Raw genomic sequence first — 6,703 nt, 5'->3', positions numbered from 1 at the left:
TTCCTTCCTTCCTTCCTTCCTTCCTTCCTTCCTTCCTTCTTTCTTTCTTTCTTTCTTTCTTTCTTTCTTTCTTTCTTTCTTTCTTTCTTTCTTTCTCTTTCTCCATGTTTACATCTCATACATACCTTTCAGTTTGGGCTTTGCTTTTTTGTTTGTTTGTTTGTTTTACTAAGATTACATCATGCTATTGATATTTCTTAATTACTTTTTTTCTCATCAGTAAGTTAGAACTTTTGAATTAGAATGCAAACTATCATGAATATGCTTAAAGAGCTATGGAATACAGTAAAGTCTTTCTTACTTGCCAATTATTTTGTTGATCATGTGAAGTGTCTCCAATGGTGTATAATAATGAGTGATTTCACATGCCTTTTGCCACAACAATTCCTGGTGTGTGTGTGTGTGTGTGTGTGTGTGTGTGTGTGTGTGTGTGTGTAGGATATAATCATTGACATGAAACGTCCGGGTAAAGGTTATATACAATTTAACCTTAATAAGAAAAGTCATGTTGCCCTCTACAAAAGCCTATAGGTTTTTGGAAATACTGATAACATTCTCAAGTGTTTGAAAAAACACTTGCTCACTGACAGATTTTTTTACTTCATTGAAGTTTACATTTCTGTTTCTCATTTACTACCTGGTCACATATATTTTGGCAAGAAATTTAAATTAGTGGTTCATCAATATTCCTCTATCGCAGACACTTGAATGTTTACCAAAGCATTTGTTCTTTTGGATCATTGCAGTGGATTCTAGAATCCAATCTATGAAGTTAGACAAACAGCAGAGAAACATCAATGCTAGATATTCATAATTATTCATCTTTTAAAATGTGTGCATCAGAGCGTGCCATCCACTACCTCATATCAATCAGTAGCTTCCAGTAGTACATAGCATGATGACTTAGCTCCCTACCATAGCCTGGTGGTCTACACAAACTCATCTCCCTACACATGAGCTTCTTATGGTAAGGGTAAAGTCCATTTAGGGTACTCTTCATTTTTCTAAACACACCAAGGCCTTTTTCTTTGTCTTAGAGCAGCATCGTTCAGCCTTCCTGACTACTGACCTGCAGAAGAAATAAATCTGTGCATGACTGCTTCTTCCCCCATACCTGTGTGTCGGCATGTAAGGAAACTAAACTATTGCCAAGCAATTCTGTCTTGTATAGTGTATGCTAATGTCACCTCATCTGATTTGCTTCCTCCTGGTTCATTTATTGGAGGGGAAATAAACTTGTTAGTATCCACTAAATGGATCTGACAACTTATTAATGCAAGACCCAGTGTTTGCAAAACAGAGCCTGAAGCCTGCCCAGGTTCCTTCCCTCTGGATGGCAGAGGCTCTGGCTCTCCTTCAAGCCTTTCATGTCTCAGTATAATTATAATCCTACTTTGTTGTGCTTGCCCACACCATTATTCCAGCACAGAACTTTATTTATTTCCTTTATACCATTTTTTAACAATTATAATTACCTACTTATATGGCTTTTATATCACTTTGTTGTATGCCCCCACTGGATGAAGGGCAACAATCCTGTTTGTAGTTTTTGGCACTGTATATCCAGCATACACTATAAGGCTTGGAAAATAGTAAGCACTCAATAAATACTTACAAATGAACAACCGTGTTTGTATTTTACACACTGAGGATGTGTTTCCCTTTGTGCCACGTCCCAGCAAGTTCTCTGTACCCTGGTGCTGCTTTAGATCATAGAAAATGTCTCAGTGAAAATTTTAAATCCAGAGCTCCCCAGCTCTCTCCCTCTAAATAAGAAATCAAAAGGTAGCAATGCTTACTCTGTCTCCAGACACAGAATGCGTGGTCATTAAGAGTAGGGAGTGCAAGGAAGATTGCTCATCCAGCTATACCCAACTCTTCATCCCAGAAGGACAAGCACGAAATGAAAATTTTAAAAAGGAAAGATAAAAGTTGATTTTTTTTTTTTAAGAAAATCATAATGAGTATCCGGGTAGAACTGTGCATTTCACTTGTCAGTCTTGCAAACATCAGTACCTCACCGCAATCCTGTTGATAAGGTTAGAGGATTGGGGATTGTGATTAGTTTGCTGAGAATGTCAAGAAGTGTCCTAGTGCTGTGTCCTCTTACCTCATCCCATTTCCCCAGTACTGGCCCGGAATGGAGCTGTAATCCCCACTGTAAGGGCAATGTTGAAGGCGAGGCAGGTAAGGTAGCACGGCCAGGAAGGGGTGAGCCTGACATGGAAAGGCCAGTATTTCTGCTTTCCAAACATGTGGCAACATGATGATAGACATGTCCTAATAATTCTCTCCTCCAAATCAAAAGGATACCCATACATTCCCAGGCCCCGAGATAACCTTACTTTAGGGGATGCTATAAACTAAGCATGCAGAGATGAGATTATCCTGCATATAAAGCCCTCTCAAGAGTTCTTGTAAGAAGATGGGAGGACGAGGCTGCTGGCACTCAGCATTGTGCATAAGAAATTCATTCTTTGATTTCTGAATGATATTCGACTGTGTGTTCACAGAATGTTTGGTATATCTACTACTCGACAGCTGCTGCTTCCTCCTTCCACTTTCACTACCTCCCCCTTCTCCTCTCCTCCTTCCCCCTTCCCTCCCCTTTCTTCTCCTCCCTCTCCTCCTTCCTCCTCCTCCTCCTCCTCCTCCTCCTCCCTTTTTGGCCTTTGATAATTAGTGAGCAACCATTAATATAATGAGATTAGAGGATGGTCCACCTACTGGTTTTGAAGATAGAGGGAGGAGCTATGAGTCAAAGCAGGAAAGCAACTTCTATGAGTAGGAAAAGCATGCGTGCAGAATTGCCTATGGAGCCCACAGAAAGCCAGGCAGCATTTCTGATAATTTGAATTTAATCTACTGTTACTCGTGCCTGACCTTGACTACAAGAAATGCGAAATAAAACATTTATGATGTTGAAGCCTACCGGTTTGGGCTAGTTTGCTGTAGCTATCTACCGTGTTTGCTCCTAAAACTAGTGGACTGAATGAGGTCGCTGTCCATTTCTGTGGCTTATACATCCTCAGATTCGACCAGTCACAAGTTGTAATTATCTGGACAAATAATTGTCTCTATGATGCAAAGATTCCTTCCTTGGCATTATCTCCATATACTACAGCATGAGAATTTACACAGCATTTGGACTGTATTAGCTAGTATAAGTATCTCAGGGGTGTGGTGTGTGTGTGTGTGTGTGTGTGTGTGTGTGTGTGTGTGTGTGTTGAGGGGTGCTATGAAACTTATAGAAGGGATTGAAGCATCTTAAAATGTGCGTATCTGTAGAACCAGTTTCCTACGGACAGAAAAGGATGACTGTTTGTTCGTCAGACACCTGCTGAGCATGCTTTATGCCCACAGCAGCTTAGAAGCATAAGGGCTTGCGATATACTTGCAAATATCTGCTTCTTCTTAAAATACTAAAACTGATTTACCAACAAGAAAACTTAGGCACAGTGGAAGAAGAATTGGCAATGCACCCTGGTGGCACACTTGAGGGGAGTCACTACAGATAGATGCCACTGCAGCCAGGTCCCAGATTGTGACTGTGAAGCTGGGAAGTCACCAGGTCCAGAAGCCACAAGGGAAATGGTGCATTTTCCTGGCTTTCTGGCAAGTTTAAACAAGCAAAAACCCAAGCTTTCTACTTTCAAGGTTTATTTTGTACTTTGTTTTCTAACAGAGGTAAAAATGTGTTGTGTAAAATTCACCATTTAAACCATTTCAAATGTTCAATTTGGTCAAAATTACGTAATTCACTGTGCTGCACAGCCATCGATGTGTAGTTTTGGAACTCTTCCATCTGTGCAAATGGAAAATCTGTATGCACTTTGTAGCCACTCTCTAGCCCCCTTCTCTCCAGTTCTGGAAACTACCAGTCTCTTCTCCATCTTTAGAGATGTGCCTAGCCTGAATTTTTCATGGACTCGTACCATATGCAGCCCTTCATTTCTGAATGCTTCTAGTTAGCATGTCTCAAGAATTCAGCAGTAGTACACTATGTATTTGTTCTTCATTCCTCTCTGACTGGACCATATCTCTGTGGTTTATAACACATATTGTTCACTCATTCATCCATTGATGGAAATTTGGACTATTTCCATCTCTTGGCTGCTTGGGGAAATGATGCTATGACTATTGATTAGCATATAGGTATTGGTCTGAATTCAGGAGTTGTACTCTTTTCTTTGGGGAATAGCAGTAAAAATAAAAATCAGTGGGCCATATGGTGATTCTATGATTAAGTTTTTGAAGATTAGCCAAAGACTTTCCACAATAGTTCTATCATGCTTTTTAAAATCATTTTTAGTTAATTATTTCTAATATACAATGTTTCCTATTTTCTTAACCTGGAGCTACTCATTATAATATCATTTTCACATTTCTTGGCAACTTTGTATGGCCAGGAAAATTAAGGTCAGGGAAAGAACAATTTCATCATATTTTTAATTTGGAGGCAAAGGTATTATGGTGATATCGTTGATAATAAAAGTTCATCCTTGTATAGAGTGCCAAAGTACCAGGCTCTACCAAAAGTAGAGTTTGTAAACTCATTTAATCCTACATCAAATGCCAGGAAGTTTGTGAAGGTATTTATTCTTAAGCTCTGCATGATATAATTATTCTAATAGATACTAGTTACTCTTTTCATTGTGACCAAATACATGACATGAAACAAAGAAAGAAAGGAAGGAAAGAAAGAAAGAATGGAGGGAGGGAAGTAGAAAGGGAGGAAGGAAAGAAGGAAAGAAGGAAGGAAGGAAAGAAGGAAGGAAAGAAGGAAGGATTTGTTTCGGCTCATAGTTTGGCTTACAGTTTAAGAGATATGGTCCATCATGGTGAGGGTAGCATAGAGGCAGGGGCATGCTGTGGCTGATCATGTTCTTCCCACTACCATCAGGACGCAGATGAATGTTTCTGCATGGCTCCCTTGCCCTTCATCTCCATACTACTCAGCCTAAGACTCTAGTGCATGAGACTGTGTAGTCCATGTTCAGAAAGGGTCCTAAGTTCATTCTCTCTGGAAAGGCCTCTCTCTCTTACCCCAACCTGGACACACACACACATACACACACACCAAGCACTTCAAAATTTCTCAATCTACTCAACTTGAAAATAGAATTTAACTACCACATAAAAGAAGCATATACAAGTCCTATAACTTGATACATTTTACTGAACTATATTCTTTATCCATTTTTCTAGGACAGTTGTTCTCAACAATTGGCTCATGATCAAGGAAGATTCATGTTACCTGGAAATTTGCTCGTTAGTTCTTGGGCCTAGCTCAAATCTACTAAGTTCTTGAATTTCCAAATGGCACTCAGCTATCTGATTTAATAAGCCTCCAGAGAGTCTCAGAGAGCTCATGTTTGAGAATCCTTATTCTAAGAGATTTCCTTATGGAATTGAGTTAAAACAGCCATCTAAAATATAGGATACCCAGTAAAATATGAATTTCAAGTTATAAGTCTATCTTAGATATTTCATCAAATATATGTATATATTAGCAATATATTAAGTAAACATTTAATTTGTCAATTATGCAAACTTTACTATGCAGAGTTTTGTCACAAGTATTTGAGGATGGTTTAAAATGTTGTACCCTTTGAAGGATATTTGCAAGTGGCTGAGTTAACTGTCTGCAGATATGTCACAATTGTCAGTTACATTGTCCTGATAGTATTCAGAGATAAGGGATAAAGATGTGATGGGTAAGAAAAGTCAAGAAGAGTTCAAAAAAGTTTCAAATTGGTGAAAATTGCCATTAAATGCTCTTTCTGTTTTATGCAGAAACTATGAACATACTCTATGGTGAGGACAGACCCTGAGAAGGTTTAGTTGGGAGGGGAGAGGTAGCTCAGTACAGACAGAACCTACAGGTAAGGAGAGTGTAGCACTTCATGAAGGCTTCTTGAAAGGGCTGTGGGCGTGCATGAATCTAGGACACCCAGTATGGCTACATGGAACACAGAGGTCAGGTCCTATATATAAGGTGTCCTGACTTTCCCTAATTCTTCATGTCCCTTAATGTGGGGTTGGACATTGTGGGGCTAGAAGACCCATAAGAGATTCAAGAGGCTGAGATCTTCCCTAAACTTTGGGTCAAGTTAGCACGGAGAAAGTTAAATGACACTGTAAAATTCCATTTCAGTCTTGGAAACCTTTAGATTGTGAATTCGGTTGCCTAAAGGCAATAACTGAGGTAATTTCTTCTCTTCTGAGTTCGTGCCTGAGGGCCACAGCTGCCCTGTCTTTAGCTATTCTGCAAGAACCTTTGTTCCAAGGACTGTCAGGACAGCCAAGGCGGTATTAAAGTAAACTTTTGTACCACTTGATTTGGCAGGTTTTAAAGAACTTCCAAAATATCAATGTTTTTAAACAAGGATTAAAGAAAAACATTGACTGGGGCAAGAAAGAATAACTATTAATTCTGTTGTGGCTCTGAATTTGTGATTGTGAATTTATAAAACTCCTAAGTAAAGTACCATCTCCATGTGACACACTAAGGTGCAATAAAAAAATGTTTCATGACTCATCTTCTATTTGATGGACCCAGTAACAGAGACAATAGGAATCTGTCCCCCAACCCTACCCCACAGCCCCAGTGCTAAAAGTCCAAGATCAAGGTGTTTGCAGGGATGCTTTTTAGCAAGGTCCCTTGTATAGGGAAGTTCTTTGCCTGTGCCTATCTTCTATC

Source organism: Mus pahari, chromosome 17 (genome assembly GCF_900095145.1).
Source record: "Mus pahari chromosome 17, PAHARI_EIJ_v1.1, whole genome shotgun sequence".
Classification (NCBI taxonomy): Eukaryota; Metazoa; Chordata; class Mammalia; order Rodentia; family Muridae; genus Mus; species Mus pahari.
The sequence above is the reverse complement of the archived record's forward strand: the minus strand, read 5'-3'. Positions refer to the sequence as shown.